Source organism: Paroedura picta, chromosome 5 (genome assembly GCF_049243985.1).
Source record: "Paroedura picta isolate Pp20150507F chromosome 5, Ppicta_v3.0, whole genome shotgun sequence".
Lineage (NCBI taxonomy): Eukaryota > Metazoa > Chordata > Lepidosauria > Squamata > Gekkonidae > Paroedura > Paroedura picta.
Window position 1 is genome coordinate 22,452,396 of NC_135373.1, and position 19,846 is coordinate 22,472,241.

At 42.7% G+C, this 19,846-nt stretch overlaps 1 long non-coding RNA gene across 1 annotated transcript; it reads left to right on the forward strand.

The window, feature by feature from the left end:
- The first annotated feature begins 529 nt into the window (after positions 1-529).
- LOC143839007 (uncharacterized) lies at positions 530-15,556 on the forward strand. Its single transcript, XR_013231519.1, has 4 exons — positions 530-721; positions 6,668-6,691; positions 13,653-13,682; positions 15,290-15,556. It is a non-coding gene; the product is annotated as an uncharacterized LOC143839007 (long non-coding RNA).
- Positions 15,557-19,846: the final 4,290 nt, after the last annotated feature.

Here is a 19,846-nt window from a genome sequence, read left to right on the forward strand (position 1 = left end):
CCTGCCTCAAAGGGCCTGACTTACCAGGACGAGTATTTGCTCATCTTCTTAGAGCTAGAAAAGGCCCTCCACGCGGGCAGGGGCAGCGGGGTGCACACAAGCCCCGGTCTGTAGAGCCCACTCAGCCACTCTCAGCACCGGTCCTCAATCAGGCTGGTGCCGAGGGAGCTGCACAGAGCCACGCGGTCCTCGCAGCTTGCCTCATGCAGCTGGGCTCGACACCGGCAGCCTCTCAGTCCCCAGCCCACTGTGGGAGCAGCGGAAAGAGCAGCGGAGTGCTTTGAAGCAGGCGCCCACCAAGCCTAGCGAGCCGTTTCTGCCTTCAGGGCCTGACCTGCCAGGGGGAGAATCGGCCTCTTTGCACAGAGCCCGACGAGCTTGCTTGACAGCAGGGGGGGGGTGCGGCCGTGAGCCCCAGGTCGGCAAGGCCCATCCAGTCTCTCTCCAACACCCGCCCAAAATCAGGCTGGTGCTGTGAGAGCGGCCCTTTCGGCTCGCCTCGTGTAGCTCCTGAACACCACAGGGAACATGCAGCTCCCGCGGCGTTCTTGGTGAAGAGGACGAGACCTGCGCACGTGGAGACTTAAATACTCTCCACAGGTCCCACCCCACCCTTTACGCTGTGCGCGTGCGCGCTGCTGTCAGCACGCACGCTAGAAAGCCTCTGAGAGGTCACTTCTCCCTCCCAGCAAGCCCTCCGCCGCGTCAATGTTCGGCTGAGGTAAGTCTCAGCCGGGTCTTTCTTTTTGGCTGAAAGGGCTATTGACCATTTAGCCCCCTTTGGAGGACTTACAATGGATTATAATGTCTTGGACCTATGCTTGTTCTCCATGCTCACAGGAGAGAATGCCCCCACATGTGGTGGTAATGCCCTCGGTTTAGAAAGATTTATGTCCAATCATTTCCCACCCTGGATTAGATAATTTAGGGTTTTTTAATATAAAAATGGCAAACTATCAAAAAGTAAAGATTTGGCTGTTGAGGAAAAGTGTTATCTGTATATCCATTAAGAACACTTTGTGCAGATGGGCAAGATTCAACTTATAAGAAATTCCCCCCCTATAACACAGCACTGAAAATCTTCTTTATACATTGACCATCCTACATTTGATTGAAATGTAGGCACTGAGCCCTCCAAATCTTGCTCCATGGGGAATGGTGAATCGGCTTCTGGTGTCCTTCTATATTTCTTCAACAAATAAAGACCAAAAGCAGAAATCTTGGCAGAGGCACAATTTTCAGGAGAATATGTTTAGACAGACAGACAGAGATAGATATACAGCTATGATGGCAAAAGGGAGAGGTTCAGCATATGGCAGACTTACACATAGGAAGCATATAATAATAACATTCTCCATTGTATCTGGAAAGCATTGAAAGACACATAGAAAATGTCGTAACTTTTCAAACATTAATTAGATCATTTTACTATGCATTGTATTTTTAACACCTTAAAATCTTCTAATTCTGTTTTAATATTATGCTATTATTTTTCTCACAACAATCAACTAGTTATCTATTCAAATATCTAGTTCATTTAATGAACTAGTTCATTTAATCTCGTTCATTTAATCAGCTGTAGTTGATTTAGTTAATTTATTCATAAACCATCATAATCATCTAGTTCATTTAATCATCAACTGTAAATAATTATATCACTCAACAATTTAATCATCAGTCATCATAATCATCTAGTTTCTTGAATCATCAATCATATCTAGTTCATTTAAACATCAACTGTAAAAAATTATATCACTCAATTAATTAATTATAAGTTAGTATAGAACTATTAAAAACCAATGCATTTCCAAGAATTAGAGCATTAACAAAAAACGCAATTAAAACCCACTATAAAAGTAATGGCCCACTCTGGATGACTTTGACAGGCAATCGGGCATCATTGATTCAAAAAATGAATTTCTTATGTTGGATAGGGTACATCAGCCATATACTTTATGGGTCTCTAAATTCAAATGTCTTGATCCAATTCCCTTGAAACTTATCTTGTGGGGACTTAACTAATAAGTCACTTTTGATTTTTGTTTCATTTCCCCCCTCTTTTAAAAGAGGGATTTCTCTTTGATTCCTTTTTATGCATATCTCAGTTTAAAACAGAATTGTGTACGGAAGGCTGGTTCCACGACTTCATGGGGAAAGCACCATCAGGTGAATCCCTTGGCAGAAACTCTCACACACATTAGGAAATGGTTACAAAGTGTTCAAATATATTCAGTTGAGTTCCATTGGATTATTTACTTGATAATTCAAATAAACTTCAGCGCTATTTCTCCTCTTAGTATAGACCCAGAAAATTATGTTAGAGGGTCTAAAACAAATACGTTTACTAATACTGTTCATGAAAGTTTATGTGTGAAAAATATATGAACTAATGCATTTTTCCCCTCTCATTATATTTAGCCTTTGTTGATTGTGAGTATTTTAAATCCTTTGTAATTTTTCTTCAAGTCAACTCCACCTTATTTGTCCCAGTGTGGGTGAAACTCTCACACACATTAGGAAATGGTTACAAAGTATTCAAATATATTCAGTTGAGTTGCATTGCATTATTTACATGAGAATTTAAATAAACTTCAGCGCTATTTTTGCTCTTAGTACAGACCTTCAAAATTATGTCAGCTGGTCTAAAACAAATACATGTACTAATACTCTTTATGAAAGTTTTAAAGACGTAAGTAAATGAGAAGTGTAGGTATCTTCTTAAATATCTGTCATGGGTATAAGGCTGGCACCTGGAAAAATATATGAACTAATACATTTCCCCCCTCTCATTATATTTAGGGTATATTGGTCATATTTAGTAAAAGTATTTAGTAAAAAGTAAAGATTTGGCTGTTGAGGAAAAGTGCTATCTGTATATCCATTAAGAACACTTTGTGCAGATGGGCAAGAGTCAACTTATAAGAAATTTTCCCCTATTACAAAGCACTGTAAATCTTCTTTATACATTGACCATCCTACATTTGATTGAAATGTAGACAATGAGCCCTCCAAATCTTGCTCCATGGGGAATGGTGAATCGGCTTCTGGTGTCCTTCTATATTTCTTCAACAAATAAAGACCTAAAGTGAAAGCATGGCAGAGGCACAATTTTCAGGAGAACATGTTTAGACAGACAAACTAGATATACAGTTATGATAGCAAAAGGGAGAGATTCAGCATATGGCAGACTTACACATAGGAAGCATATAATAATAACATTCTCAATTGCATCTGGAAAGCATTAAAAGAAACATAGAAAATGTCGCAACTGTTCAAACATCAATTAGATCATTTTACCATGCATTGTATTTTGAACAACTTAAAAATCTTCTTCTAATTCTGTTTTCAATATTATGCTATTATTTTATCTCACAACAATCAACTAGTTATCTATTCAAAAATCTAGTTCATTCAATGAAATAGTTCATTTAAACTCGTTCATTTAATCAACTGTAATTGATTTAGTTAATTTATTCATCAACCATCATAATCATCTAGTTCATTTAATCATAAACTGTAAATAATTATATCACTCAATTAATTATAGGTTAGTATAGAACTATTAAAAATTAATGCATTCCCAAGAATTAGACCATTAACAAAAAAGTCAATTAAAGCCCACTATAAAAGTAATGGCCCACTCTGGATGACTTTGACAGGCAATCGGGCATCATTGATTCAAAAAATGTATTGTACCTTTTTGTTATGTTGGCATAACTAGGCCACAGTTTTTAATTGCACATAGGAGTGTTGGTTCTGACATAGAGCAGAGTTCAGGTGACCACTCCCCTCCCCACTACCTAGATCTTAATGCCCCACAAAGGATTGTCCTCCCAGCCAGAAACATGGGTTTCTTTTCAACTAGGATCCCCTTTAAGGTATGTTTCCTACACAAACTACCTCTAGGGGCACACATACTCATTGGCCCACCTTGGCCAAACCAGTGGTGTGAGTCCCTGGCCTGCCTACCAAGTGTCAGGACCAGTCACTCCCTGCCATCTCTTAGGAGGCCCCCAATCCTTGAAGTCTGGGACGTAGGCCAGATCTCCCCAGAAAATCTGACTCCCCCTATGCTGTCCCACAAGCTATGACAATGGCAAAACAAGTAAGATACAAAATACAAAACTTAACTACCCAAATAGAAGAATAACATATTGCTGACATAGAACCAGAATTACAAGGCGATTTGGAGGGCATCCCTCTTTCGCTGCAGCTTTCAGCGAAAGAGGCCAGGCCACTGCAAGTGGCAATATTTAATGGCCTGCCTCTTCGCACCACCCATGTGCCTGACACGCGAGTGTCAAGCCAGCTTGACGTTCCACTGCAGGTCATCCTCAGTGCTCCAACTTTGGTGCCAGCTCCTCTGCCTGTCAAACCACAGCCCTGGTGACTCAGAGACTTCCTTTGTTTCCAATGGTTAGATGGCAGAATCAATCAGTTGTCAAAATAGCAAAATCAATCAATACTTTCAATAGCCTCTACAGAAATGAAAAAAACAAGGATTTGTACTTAACACTAACACTAACAGGGAACTATAAGGAAGGGATATTTACTAAACAAGTTCTTATAGGAGCACCAATAGAAGGAGAGATCTTAACAGAGAGAGATCCTTCATTTGATCTTATACACTACTATAACAAATACGTTCAAAACTTTATGATTCTATGATTTTTGCATATCTTATTTCTGTGTTTTTTATCTTAGTCTGGATAGGGTACATCAGCCATATACTTTATGGGTCTCTAAATTCAAATGTCTTGATCCAATTCCCTTGAAACTTATCTTGTGGGGACTTAACTAATAAGTCACTTTTGATTTTTGTTTCATTTCCCCCCTCTTTTAAAAGAGCGATTTCTCTTTGATTCCTTTATATGCATATCTCAGTTTAAAACAGAATTGTGTACGGAAGGCTGGTTCCACGACTTCATGGGGAAAGCACCATCAGGTGAATCCCTTGGCAGAAACTCTCACACACATTAGGAAATGGTTACAAAGTGTTCAAATATATTCAGTTGAGTTCCATTGGATTATTTACTTGATAATTCAAATAAACTTCAGCGCTATTTCTCCTCTTAGTATAGACCCAGAAAATTATGTTAGAGGGTCTAAAACAAATACGTTTACTAATACTGTTCATGAAAGTTTATGTGTGAAAAATATATGAACTAATGCATTTTTCCCCTCTCATTATATTTAGCCTTTGTTGATTGTGAGTATTTTAAATCCTTTGTAATTTTTCTTCAAGTCAACTCCACCTTATTTGTCCCAGTGTGGGTGAAACTCTCACACACATTAGGAAATGGTTACAAAGTATTCAAATATATTCAGTTGAGTTGCATTGCATTATTTACATGAGAATTTAAATAAACTTCAGCGCTATTTTTGCTCTTAGTACAGACCTTCAAAATTATGTCAGCTGGTCTAAAACAAATACATGTACTAATACTCTTTATGAAAGTTTTAAAGACGTAAGTAAATGAGAAGTGTAGGTATCTTCTTAAATATCTGTCATGGGTATAAGGCTGGCACCTGGAAAAATATATGAACTAATGCATTTTCCCCCTCTCATTATATTTAGGGTATATTGGTCATATTTAGGGAAATTATGTTAGAGGGCCTAAACCCAATATGTTTGCTAATACTCTTTATGAAAGCTTTAAAATACATAAACAAATAAATAAATATATAAAAGCTTAAGTGTATTAGAAGTGCAGGTATCTTCTTAAATATATGTTGTGACTTTTAGGCTGGCACATTGAAAGATATATGACCTAGTGCATTATCCCTCTCTTATTAAACGTAGAAAATGCCAGGCATGGCGAGTGTTTCAAATCTCTGTTTTTGCAGCATGATTTATAATATTTGTTTTTCTGGGGGGGGGGTCTATATGATGCCTGTCAGATTTCAACTATGGTTTAGACCAGTGGTCCCCAACCTTTATGAGGCTGTGGACCGGCAGGGCATCGGGCCGCGCCTGCGAGCCGCACCAGCAGATTGGGCCGCGCCCGCGCCCCGTGCCGCATTCGCGTTTCGGGCCACACCCACGGGCCGCACCCGCCGCGCCCGCGGATCGGGCTGAGCGGGCGCGGGCCGCACAGGCGCGGCCCGGCCCTGATTCCCTCTCCCCGCCCTCCCGTAGTAAGAAGCTTCCCGTGCCGCAAGCTTGCGGCCTGGGAAGTTTTTTACTGCGTGGGGGGGGGCGGGGAGAGGGAGCCGAGGCCCGGCGCCATGGCCTTTGCGGCCCGGCACCAGGCCGCAGCCCGCAAGTTGGGGACCACTGGTTTAGACAATGTGTCCTTGCACTGGACGGCTGCATTCAGCTCAAGTGCTACTTAACTCAAGGGAAAGCATATATATATTGTGCGGGTGCATGTATATCTGCCGTGGTTTTGGATTAAACGGACTTGATCTGCACAAAACCCCTCCAAGTTCTTGGAACTAGTTTAAATGTCTTTGACTCCCTTCAAATTCATACTTCCTCCTCCTTACTCTTCATGAACCAAAACCACACAGTTCAGTTCACACTGCAAGCCTCCTGGTTCGGTTCAGTTTGTGATTAGGCCATGAACCAAAAAATGAAGCATATGTTACTGATGCTACTTTGTGAAACAGACCAAGGACCATAAATAGCATTTTAATATCCATGCTATTCTTCTTTGCTTTTTAGGGAAGTGAAAACGAGGATGCATCTGTGAGTATTTATGTATCACAGTTGGTCATGTGAGGTCTCAGTTCTATCAATGAAAAACTCATGCTTGGCTCAAAAGACCCTATGGAAAGTGTAACAACTTTTGAGCTCTTTCAATTTCCAAGCTAATCACCTCCACGGTTTGTTTGCCGATTCAAAATGCTCTTGTTTACAGTCTATTGTTTGCTTACTTCTGTTAAAACCATCTCAATTTGACTTTTTATACCATTCATTATTTTTCTATTATAATTTCATTATTTGGGCTTTTAACATTTCCATTTCCAATTCCTTAATTTTTATAATGTAAATACTGTTTTTTCTTTATTCCTTTTCTTACAAATATTATGCATTGTCAAGATACCTCTTATGTACACTTTGCTTGAATCCCAAACAATTAAATTATGCATTGTTATCTAAGGTTTTCTCCCCAAAAATCGGAAGTGGTGTCCGACCCATTGTGACCCCATGAACAATGAAAATCCAGGCCTTCCTGTCCTCTACCATTCCCCGGAGTCCATTTAAGTTTGCACCTACTGCTTCAGTTACTCTATCCAGCCACCTCATTCTCTGTTGCCCCCTTCTTCTTTTGCCCTCAATCGCTCCCAGCATTAGGCTCTTCTCCAGGGAGTTCTTCCTTCTCATGAGGTGGCCAAAGTATTTGAGTTTCATCTTCAGGATCTGGCCTTCTAAGAAGCAGTCAGGGCTGATCTCTAGGACTGACTCGTTTGTTCACGTTGCAGTCCAAGGGACTCGCAATCTTTTCCAGCACCAGAGTTCAAAAGCCTCAATTCTTTGACGCTCAGCCTTCCTTATGGAAGTACTGACGTATTATCAAAAGACCATCTTATTTCCAAACAATTTTTTATCCATCTGAAAGTTAAAGTAACCAAGTCTTGGTCCAGAATTATTCCTGGAATATATCATATTTGAAGTCCAGATATAACTACATTTGGACCAAGATTAGTGTCTTGCCCAAAAAAAGAGAGGAAAATGTATTTGATGTATATTTTTTGTCTCTCCAGACATCTACCAACTGTACATTTTTAATCAACAACAATAATCAAGCAATTTCTCCTGAGTCAATCCAGGTTTTTCCCGTTAAGTTCTTAACTTTCAAGGAATATTCCACCTTATTAAATTCTCCCATTAACAACATCTCTGTAGAAGAAAAATTTCCAACTCTTCAGTTCCTTATGAATTTTTCTTTCCCATTATTGGGTACACATTCCCCTACTACTATTAATTTCATTTTGTCTATTTCAACCTCTAACACAATATATATGACATCCTTTTCAGAAAACAAAAGTTTAGGTTAGCAATACTCTTTTACATAAACAATAGTTCCATTCTTTTTCTTGTCTCCATACAGGCCTAGTCCACATGGGTGGAATAGGACAGGGTGATATCAGTATGGACATAGGGCTAATCCCTGTGTCCACATAATATTGCCACCATTCCAGCCCCCTCCGGAGCCTGCTGCAGGTCAGGCCCTCATTTGCCTGAGCTAAGGGAACATGGGAGAATCTGCATTCCCTTTTCCTGCAATGGGGGCAAATGGAGCCTGTCCTTTAGCAGGCCTCAGTGGAAGGGATGAGCTGGGCCTTCCAGATCCAGCTCCTCCCTGTCCTATGGAGGCTTTGTGGTATTGTAGGGTGGTCTGGAGCTTTACATTCCCACCTTCCTGAAAATCAAAATACTGCCACCACCCTCACAATGGAACATGCTCGCTGTGGATTCATGCTTGGGGGACCCTTTTCAGTGGTGGACTGGGTACCCCATTGAAATGTGTCCCAAATGAGGTCGCATTTGAGTGCTAGAGCAGATCTGGTGCTTCAATGATTCCCTGATGTGGACACAGAATTCTGTGGAGCATGCAGTTACACAGCTACACATTACTAGTGGCTTGGAGTGGGCTTTTAAAATTTGGGCTTTTAACATTATTTGGGCTTTTAGCATTTCCATTTCCAATTCCTTAATTGTTTTCTGTAAATACTGTTTTTTCTTTATTCTTTTTCTTCAAATTACTATGCATTGTCAAGATACCTCTTATATACACTTTGCTTGAATCCCATACAATTCAATTATGCACGGTTATCTAATGTCTCCTCCCAAAAAATAAGTTTCACAATCTCTAACGATCCTTTGATCTAGTTGTTGTTGTTAGGTGCGAAGTCGTGTCCGACCCATTGCGACCTCATGGACAATGATCCTCCAGGCCTTCCTGTCCTCTACCATTCCCCGGAGTTCTTTTAAGTTTGCACCGACTGCTTCAGTAACTCCATCCAGCCACCTCATTCTCTGTCGTCCCCTTCTTCTTTTGCCCTCAATTGCTCCCAGCATTAGGCTCTTCTCCAGGGCATCCTTCCATCTCATTGATCTAGTAGTAACATATTTTTAAGAGACCATCTTATTTCTAAACTATTTTTTTATCCACCTGAAATCTAAAGTAACCAGAATTATTCCTGGAATATATCATATTTGAAGTCCAGATATTACTTTTGGACCAAGATTAGTGTCTTGCCCAAAAAAAGAGAGGAAAATGTATTTGATGTATATTTTGTCTCTCCAGACATCTACCAACTGTACATTTTTAATCAACAACAATAATCAAGCACTTTCTCCTGAGTCAATCCAGCTTTTTCCCCTGTCACTCAAGTTCTTAACATTCAAGGAATCTTCCATCTTATTAAAATCTCCCATTAATGACATCTCTGTAGAAGAAAAATGTCCAACTCTCTCTTCAGTTCCTTATAAATTTTTCTTTCCCATTATTGGGTGCATATTCCCCCACTACTATTAATTTCATTTTGTCTATTTCCACCTCTAACACAATATATCTGACACCCTTTTCAGAAAACAAAAGTTTAGGTTAGCAACACTCTTTTACATAAACAACAGTTCCATTCTTTTTCTTGTCTCCATACAGGCCTAGTCCACATGGGTGGAATAGGACAGGGCGATATCAGTATGGACATAGGGCTAATCCCTGTATCCATATGACATTGCCATCATTCCAGCCCCCTCCGGAGCCTTCTGCACTCCAGGCCCTCATTTGCCTGAGCTAAGGGAACATGGGAGAATCTGCATTCCCTTTTCCTGCTATGGGGGCAAATGGAGCCTGTCCCTTAGCAGGCCTCAGAGGAAGGGATGAGGTGGGCCTTCCAGATCCAGCTCCTCCCTGTCCTATGGAGGCTTTGTGGTATTGTAGGATGCTCTGGAGCTTTACATTTTTTTTTGCCGGAAGTTGGGTTGCATTCCCCTAGCAGGCCTCAGAGGAAGGGATGAGCTGGGCCTTCCAGATCCAGCTCCTCCCTGTCCTATGGAGGCTTTGTGGTGTTGTAGGGTGGTCTGGAGCTTTACATTTTTTTTTTGCCAGAAGTTGGGTTGCATTCCCATGCAATCCCACCTTCTTGAAAAATCAAAATACCACCTCCACCCTCACAGTGGAATATGTTCGCTATGGATTCATTCTTGGGGAACCCTTTTCAGTGGTGGACTGGGTACCGCATTGAAATGTGTCCCAAATGGAGTCGCATTTGAGTGCCAGAGAAGATCTGGTGCTTCAATGATTCCATGAGGGGCACACAGAATTCTGTGGAGCATGCAGTTACACAGCTACACATTGCTAGTGGCTTGGAGTGGCACTGCCAGAGTAGAATCAACCACAGAATTATACATCCATGTACAAGCTTTCTATCAATTATGTTTTGCTTTCCTGATAAAGGAATCTTAGCTACAAATATGACAATAATAATTTAATCTGCAATGTCTCAGTATTTGCATCCTATAATAAAAACCTGTTCTTATTATGTTCTTATTATGTTGATAGTGCCTGATGAAGATGAAATATGTTATTTATTAATTTATTAGATTTCTAGACTGCCAGTCTTGCAAGCAACAAATTTAATAACAATCTGAATAAACCCCCATTAGAATCCTACATATAAAATTCAGCATCAGAAAGTTGGTGGCAAAAATTACCCCCCCCCCATCATCATTCATACTTCCACCAGACAACCACATACCTTGGTGGAATGGGGGTTTGCCCTTTGTTCTGGCATAGCCTGAGAAGTTGTCCCTGATCTTACATGCTCTGTCCCTAACTGATGACCTGGTAGAAGAGCTCCATTTTTGCAGGCAAGAAAAAATGGCAAGAAAGAGAAATTTACCCAGAGTTATAAGGGGGCCATTCAGCACTGGATAAATATAGTAAATAACTCACCTTATATAAGCACCGTATTTTTGGCATTTTGCATGATGTCACGAACATCCAGCATCCAAGGAGCAAACCGGTAGCTACAGGAATAGCATGAAGTAGATTCCCCCAACTAAAAAGCACAATCTAAAGGAGAGCAACCAGCAAGCCACATGCTAATAAAATCTGTAGACCCGAAGTAGTGCTATTTCCACCTCCAATTCCCACCATTGTACCCACCTCCATGTCCATTCTTCCGGGGACTTTTTCTTTTTAGAGCAATCTGTCTGGAGCAACAAATAGGCATAAAATTGCAGGCAAAGGAAAAAAAAGAAAATTTCACCCAGTTAAAATGCAAATCAGGTCTCTATAAATTCCCTCCCCCAAAAAATCAGTTATGAGATTAATTTTTAAAAGATTCAAGGCCCGTGATTCCATAAGGGTTGGCATTATAAACAGCACTATGCATCTCTAATTTAATTTTTTGTTTTAAAAAATTACTGCAATCATGGGCACTTTAAAAAATGGAGAAAGGTGATTGGCTGCCTGGCTGGATTGACAGGTGGAGGAGAGTCGCAATCAAAGTGCGTTACTCTCTTCCACCATTTCAAGCAGGCATGTGGAGTGCTAAGACACACGATAAGGCAGCAGGTGAAAGTAAGAGAGCCAGATGGTGAGGAATGGTCAGAGGCATGTTATTTTTTAGCATTACATCATTACACTGGCATAACACTATTTTTTCAATGTACGGAGCTGCCCTTAGCTTTACTGGAAAGTGTATGGGAGATGAAATCTTTCATCTGCAGTATAAAATAGGATGAAGTGGGTGGGTAAGGAAATTGTCATAATAAAGGAGATGCCCATGCAAGTTTTTGATAAAACAAACAGTATCTTTTCCGCAATGATGAGAAGTTGATTTCTTTGAAGCAGTCTGCTGTTCTTTGAAGTCTGTAGTTCTTTGAAGCAGGAGGCCATGCAGAAAACTCCAGAAGTGTAGTTATTTCATGTGGAGGTTGTACCCATTTGGAGACACTTTTCTTTAAGGAAATTGAAGTTCTCTACCTTTTAAAATGCAAATGTCATCTAATGGCAAACACTTCTTAGTCGTAACAACAATGTATTCGGTCCTCTCCGGACCACAGATAGATCTGGAAAAAACGACGATATTTTCAGTTGACATTCATGTTTCAGGGTGATAAGCCTTCTTGAGAATCCTGACCTTGAAGAAGGAAGAAAGGAGGAGAACAGATTCTTTCAAATTATGTGTTGGTGTGTTGGAGATGAATGCTACAAATGCTAAAAATACCATGGACAGCCAAAGTTACCAACAAGATAGTTTTAGAGAGGAGCAAACCAACTATGTCATTAGAAGGCATGCTATTACGGCTAAAGCTCACTTACTTTGGACACATCTTGCGATCAATCGTCTAGCAAAGGAGAGTTTGCGTGGCATGAGGAAGAATAAAGCGATGATGCAGTCAGCAGACCATGAATACCCCAAGGTCTCATATGGCTCCCTAGAGAGCCATCCTAGGTAGCAGCCTAAAGGTGGGACTCCTTCCCATCTGAAGATGCACCCCGGGAAGGTGGTATAATGAGGGTCCAATAGGCATAATCCTCTGTCGGTCTCTCCAAACCACCGGGCAATGCTAGCCTGCCTACCGAAAAGGGTTGGCATTCTGCTCACATCTATGCCAATCTCTTAATGAGACCACCAAAGATGGAGGGAAACTGATGCACAGACCAGTTCCCCGCCAAAGGATTCTCCTCATGCCAACCCACCACTGTGACAATAAACATAAGAAAAAAAACTAACAATAAAGTCTAACACCGAACGCAACCCGTAGGAACAGAATAAAAGAAATAAAATACATCATTACTGTGATATAGATCAATATGTTAAATGAAACATGTTGTGATTGTTGTAATAGTGTAATTTTAATTTTGCTAACAATTTGAATATAGGCCCCTCTTGAACTTGAGGCTCTAGGCTGAAGCCTAGTTAGCCTATAGGAAAATCCAGCCCTGTGTACGACCATTTACGCACTGGGAACTTCACTGCCCCAGATCCCATGCAGGAACACAGATCAGGGGCAGATGAGGTGCACTGGGTCAAATGCTCCTCCATGTGGGTAGAGGAAGAGGTGGGGCAACCAGCCATGACTAAAACACCAGCCTGCAGCCCAGCATGAAACCACCAGTCCATAAACGGTCTACAAAACAACAGCCTACATCTATGTCAGATTCTGGATTTAGTGACTGGTTCATCTAAAGACACAGGCATCCCACCATGTGTGTAGGGGAAAAAAGGGACAAGAGCTCTTTGTCTCCTGCCTTTAGCACTGTGTTCTAGACCAGCGGTCCCCAACCTGCGGGCTGCGGCCCGGTGCCAGGCCGTGAAGGCCATGGCGCCGGGCCGTGGCTCCCTCTCCCCGCCCCCCCAGCAGTAAAAAGCTTCCCAGGCCGCAAGCTTGCGGCCCGGGAAGCTTCTTACTGCGGGAGGGCGGGGAGAGGGAGTCAGGGCCGGGCCACGCCCGTTCGGGCCGCACCCGCGCATTGCGCATGCGCAATGCGTGGGCGCGGCCCGATCCACGTGTGCGGCCCGCGGGTGCGGCCCGATGCCCTGCCGGTCCCCAGCCTCAGAAAGGTTGGGGATCACTGTTCTAGACTTTGTTGCAGACTTCTGAGAAGTACTGATGCTAATTTGTGAAACAGACCAAGGATCCTAAATAGCATTTTTACATTCATGTTATCCTTGTTGCTTTTTAGGAGGCAGGAGATGGTACAGACTGAGACACTGTGAGTATTTATACATCGTGGTTGGGCATGTAAATATGAGCAGGGTTCAAAATCATGAAATAGGAAGAGTATACAGGGAGAGATAGAGACATTGTGTCCCATAACCAGCTCCTATTATATAGAACTGAATTGGATTATCTGGAAATTAGTGGAGGGGGGATTATTGACTGGTGGGGGGACTGTTGGAGGATCAGAGCACAACTGGTGATATTTGATGGCTTCAGGCAGCTCTCATTAACCAAAGTTGCTAGGGGACAGTGAGAGCAACCATATTTCCCCAGATTTCTGCCTGTCTTGGCTCCTCAAAGTGAGTAGCCAGCGGATAGCAGGTCAGATGAGGGATATCTTTGTAGACATTGAAATGTCTTTCTTTCTCTTGCTGGATGAAATTGTGGTTATTGGCAAAATGAAACTCACCTTTATTTATTCAGATATCTTTCCCCAATTTTCTCTGTATAAAGATGAAAGGTGGCTTACTATACAAAATGCTAAATAAATCAACCAGCCAGCCAACAAAACAACACTATTCAGCTTTGTCCTTTCCTACATCCAGTGGTTGCTTGATCCAAAGGCATAAAGCCACTGCCTTTGAGGTTCATATCCCAGATATTGCATTCTAAAACTTTGAATCATGAATCATGAATCTGAATCATGAAGTGAAAGCAAGAACTCATCAAAGATGTTCCTAACAATTTTCCCAATTGATAAAACAAACAGTATCTTCTCCGCAATGATGAAAAGTTGATTCCTTTGAAGCATTCTGCTGTTCTTTGAAGTCCGTAGTTTTTTGAAGCAGGAGGCCATTCAGAAGACTCCAGAAGTGTATTTATTTCATGTGGAGGTTGTGCCCATTTAGAGACACATTTCTTTAAGGAAATTGAAGTTGTCTACCTTTTAAAATGCAAATGACATCTAGGGGCAAACGCTTCTTAGTACTAACGACAATGTATACGGTCCTCTCCAGACTACAGATCTGGAAAAAACATATTTTCAGTTGATATTCATGTTTCAGGGTGATATTCAGGATTCTCAAGAAGGCTTGAGAATCCTGACCCTGAGGAAGGAATAAAGGAGGAGAATAGATGCTTTCGAATTATGCTGTTGGAGATGAATGCTACAAATACCATGGACAGCCAAAGTTACCAACAAGATAGTTTTAGAGAGGAACAAACCAACTATGTCATTAGAAGGCAAGCCATTAGGGCTAAAGCTCACTTACTTTGGACATATCTTGCGATCAAACTAACAATAAAGTCTAACACCGAACGCAACGCATAGGAACAGAATAAAAGAAAGCGAGAGAGGGTGGGAAGCTTTCCACTATTGCTCGAGGGAGGAAAGAGGCTGAGCACACAGACTCAGCCCCTTTTATGGGTGTCAGACAGGCCCACGCCTCCCCCACCCTACAGAGGCACACTGTGCCTCACAGAGCCTCAGAACAATAAGCTATTCAGGGTGGCGCATCATAAAAACGCTTCTTTGCTTCTTAAACTGCCGGGATCACTTCTCCACGACAGCAATTGAAGCCTCCAGTAAGTCGCGGCTTCTTATTGTACTCACTGATTCATTGGGAATGTTTGTACTAATAGCTATCATTTGCATTGTAGCGCTAATAAGGGACATGACTTTTGTGAAGACCCCGGACCATGATGACGATGCCTTACGTTCTTCTCTACTTCCTGCTCTGCGCTCACTCAAGCCAATCAAATGAAAATCGATCATTGCGAATCACAGTGGTGTTATCCAGATTAATTCTTGATTAGATACTGATTTTGTTGCCTTAAATCAAATGGCTCAGGACAATACGATCTGTTCTGTTACAGCCTTGGGGAATGGGGAAAGCTTTGCAAAGAAAGAAATAAAAGAAAACTGCAACCGCAGGAAAATGGTTTGTGTGATTTCCTGGATGGTCACAGGGGGAAATGATATTTTCATCGTTGCTTGAAGAAATTCAGCTCAGTTCTAACTACTGCTGATTTTGCTGAGAAATTCTGGACCTGCCCAAATGTCCCAAAAGTATCACAGAAGAAGAAGATCAGTCAACCTGGAGTTTAACAAACCTTTAACTGCAACTACTTGCTCCATTCCTACTTCGCTGCTACACTAGGATCCCAGGGTTTCGGCAGCACCATACTGGTTCCTACATCTGTTTTGTCACTTAGCTGCCCTACAGGCATCACAGCCTGCACATGACAATGTGCTCTAAGAATCTGACAGTTTAACGCTATCCCCTGACAGTGATTGCCATGCAGATTCAGGCTCTATACCAAGCGACTTCCATTCCCCAGGCCCAAAAGCCTGTGAGGTCACTGAGGCCAATTCCGCACCAGTGACACCACTCCAAGCCACCACCAGTTGTTCCCAGCAGACCAGCATTCTCTACCACTTCCTGGGTTCTAACATGGGCCCATTATCACTGGTGTATCCCATCTGTCCTGAAGTTCTGAGGCCACAGTAGGCGGCTGGCACTATCAAACTCACGAGTCCTTGTCGCAGGAAGTTTCTGGTTTCACCATGTTAATCAGTGTATCATGCTAGCAACTTCCAAGCTTCTACTACCGGCAGATGTGTCACATTGACTTTCCCCTCTCCCCCCCCCCCCAACCTGGAATCTTTCTGTATTTTTTCAAGTCACTGGAGTTGTTGCAATATCCATGCAAGGGGAGGACATGGAAAAGACTGCGGCCACCTCACAAAGGATCCTCCCCCCATCCCCATAGAGCCTGTCTCCATATAGTGGCCCCAGGATGCTTGAGACATTGGCTGAACCCTGGCTTCAGTCACTTACCAAGCTACAGTGGCCGATACAGCAGAGGGAACGGAGCATTATGGTCAGGAGCTCCCAGTCCCCTCAAGTGTCCTTTCCATCCCAGCTATGCCTCATGATCATTTCAGTTTCAGCCATGGCAGGAGAGTGAGTAGGTGACAGAGACTTACAGCTGGTTATCTGTATTATAAAAATGATACGGTAAAGCATATAAAGGACCCCAATTTCATCCACCCAAATTGGCTTCTAAATCATCTAGCATTCTGACATCTTACCCACAGCAAGGAACTTGGGAGTGATCCTGGATGCTTCTCTTGCAATGGAGGCACAGGTCACAGGGGTTGCACACATGGTATTTTATCATCTTCGCCAAGCACTGCTACTAGTGCCCTACCAGCCCCCAGACAGTCTGGCCACAGTGATCCATGTGACGTCACCTCTAGACTGGATTTCTGTACCTCACTGTATGCTGGCCTATTCTTGTCCTTGTCCCGGAAAACCAGGTGTCAGCAAAAGCAGCTGCTAGGGTTCTCACTGAATCATCTTTGAGGACACATATCCAGCTAGTGCTGAGGTAGCAACACTGGTTGCCAGTTTTGGCCAGGATCAATTTCAGGGTCTTGGTTCTGACCATTAAGGTCCTTCGTGGCTTGGGCCCAGCCTAGCTGAATGACCCCGTATTTGCTTATGCCCCCCACAGGGCCCTTCTCTCTGTGGGTACCTAGCCTTGACCTTATGTTTTTGTGCCTGATCTGGAGGAATGAGTTCTAGAAGAGCTGAGGGCCCTGATGGAGCTGATAGATTTACACAGGACTGGCAAAATGGAGTTCTTCCACCAAGTCTATGGTTAAGGCCATGTCTATAAGAATGATGCTCCCCCTTGTGGGGTGCTATACAGCTGTGGGTGGTAGGAGGGACCTGGCCCTCTTGGTATCTTGAGAGTTATACTGGCTAGGGGGGTTTATGGGATTTTATAGAATTATATTTTTATTTAAACCGCCGTAAGTCTTCGGAGGAAGGTGGACTATAAATTTAATAAATAATGATATTAATAATAATCTACACATCTGTGATTTGCAGATGATGCAAATATTTTCTCCAGAACACCTATAGGGATGCAGAGAATGTTGAAGAATACTACAGCACACTGTGAGGAGGAACAGTTGAAAATTAGGGCTTTTCCTCATCCAATAAATATAGTATAATCCTAACTGAATGTAGTCGTTAGATTCCATCCACTCTGCATCACGTCACCCCCATCCAAGCCTCTGGTCAGCAGACTGCTCACATCATCCTCCATTTTAAAGTGTGAGTTTAGGAATCACAAAGTGGATTCACCAACCTATTTAGCGCTAGCTCCCAGAGAGCAACCAGGAGGCAACCATCAAAGGGAAGGTATGGAGGCTCAAACTCACCTGCCTCATCCCGCCCTCGCACCCGCCTCTCTCTGCCTTTTTCCCGGGGATGGAAATTTCTCTTTAAAAATGGCTAACTTAATGGAGCAATGAATAGGCGGATATGCATGCAGGCAAAGCCAGAAATAAAACAATTTTTTTTCAGAGTTGTAACACAAAGCGTGTCTCACAAAAATCCCCCCCCCCAAATCGGAAACGATATTAATGGGAATGAGTGAGGATATCAGAAAGTGCCTCAAACAAGCTCCATGGTATTCCCAGGAACTTCGGGAGAAGAAGAAGGAAGTGAGACAACTGGAGCAAATGTGGAGGAGAACTCATGATGATGTGTCTAGGACATCCATGGCACTCTTATGAAGGCATATGAGAATGCAGTGAAAGTGGCAAAACGAGATCTCTACACCGCAGGAATCGTGTCCGCAAGCTCTCACCCAGTGCAATTATTTAGAGTAATAATCAGGTCTCTTGCTGCCCTCAAGGAAGGGCCTCACAGGGAAAGGAAATTTGATTTGAGCTGTGCAGCTTTATCAAGCTATTTTGCGGATAAAGTTCTATCGCTCCGCCATGACCTACCTGCCACGGTTGATACAGTTTGTGAACTGGAAGCTCTGTGGCTGTTGAGGGGGTGATTGTTTGATGGCTTCAGATGGCTCTCATTAAACAAGTGGATAAGTTGCTAGGGTCAGTGAAAGCAACCACTTGCCCCTTATATCCTATCAATCCTGGTTGCACAAGTTGGGCATCCAGTGGATAGGAGGCCACTGGAGGGAAATTGTCAACCTCTCCTTAACATCTGGAGAGTTTTCCAAAGGGCTTAAGGATGCAATGGTTCACCCTCTACTGAAAAAAAAAACATTGCTGGACCTAGAGGACCCATCCAACTACCGCCCAGTCTCGCATCTTGTGTTTTTGAGAAAGGTTGTGGAGTGGGCCATGGTGGACCGGCTCCTAGCATTCTTGGAGGAAACTTCAGTCCTTGACCCATACTAGTCTGGCTTCCATCCTGGACAAGGGGTAGAGACTGCTTTGGTCATCTTGATGGATGATATCCAGCGCTAGCTTGACCAGGGCAGTTCACCCATTCAGCTTTTAGATCTGTTGGCCACATTTGATGTGATCGACCATGAGTTATTGGCCACCACCTCACCGGGACCAGGATAAGGGAGACTGTACTGCAATGGCTAGTCTCCTTTCTCTGGAACCAGACTCAGTGGGTTGCTGGGGGGAATGACCTATCAGACCCTGTGGAGCTCCCTTGTGAGGTCCCAAAGGGGGTGATACTCTCCCTCACACTCTTCAACATCAATATGCACCCTCTAGTCCAGCTAGTCTGCGGTAATGGCCTGGGCTGTCATCAATATTTGTATGGCACCCAGCTCTATCTCCTAATGGACAGGTAGCCAGACTCCCCCCTGATAACATTTGCCAGATTTTGCAAGCAGTGCCTGGATGGCTCAGGCAGAGTCATCTGAAACTCAGCTTCTCCAAGACAGAGGTCCCTTGGCTGGTGAGAAGAGGACAGGTTCAGGAAGTGTGTCTCCCATGCCTGGATGGAGTGCATTTAACAACTGCACTATTTTGACAGGAATCTGGGGGTGTTCATTGATGCTTCTTTGAAAAGAGGTTTAATTTGTCCACAGACTATATTTGGATTGAACTAATACTAAACGCAAAGGGTCAAGACAAACTTCTCTAGGGGCTCTTCTGAATTATCATTTTCATCACTTGTGTGTCCCTACTGTGGGCTTTCTCACACAGGTTTTCATGAAACCCTGGAGTTTTGTTGATTGGGTGGCAGTTAAATATTTAAAATATATTTTAAATTTTTTTCTGTTCAATGATATGGCCATATATGTTCATTGTGACTGTCCCCCCTAATGTCCAATGATGGGCCTGGCAGGGGTAGGAAGGGGAGGAGCCCCAGCCATGCAAATCCTTGTGTCAAGTCTAATCACATGTGATTGTGCTAAGAATCCAGTGAG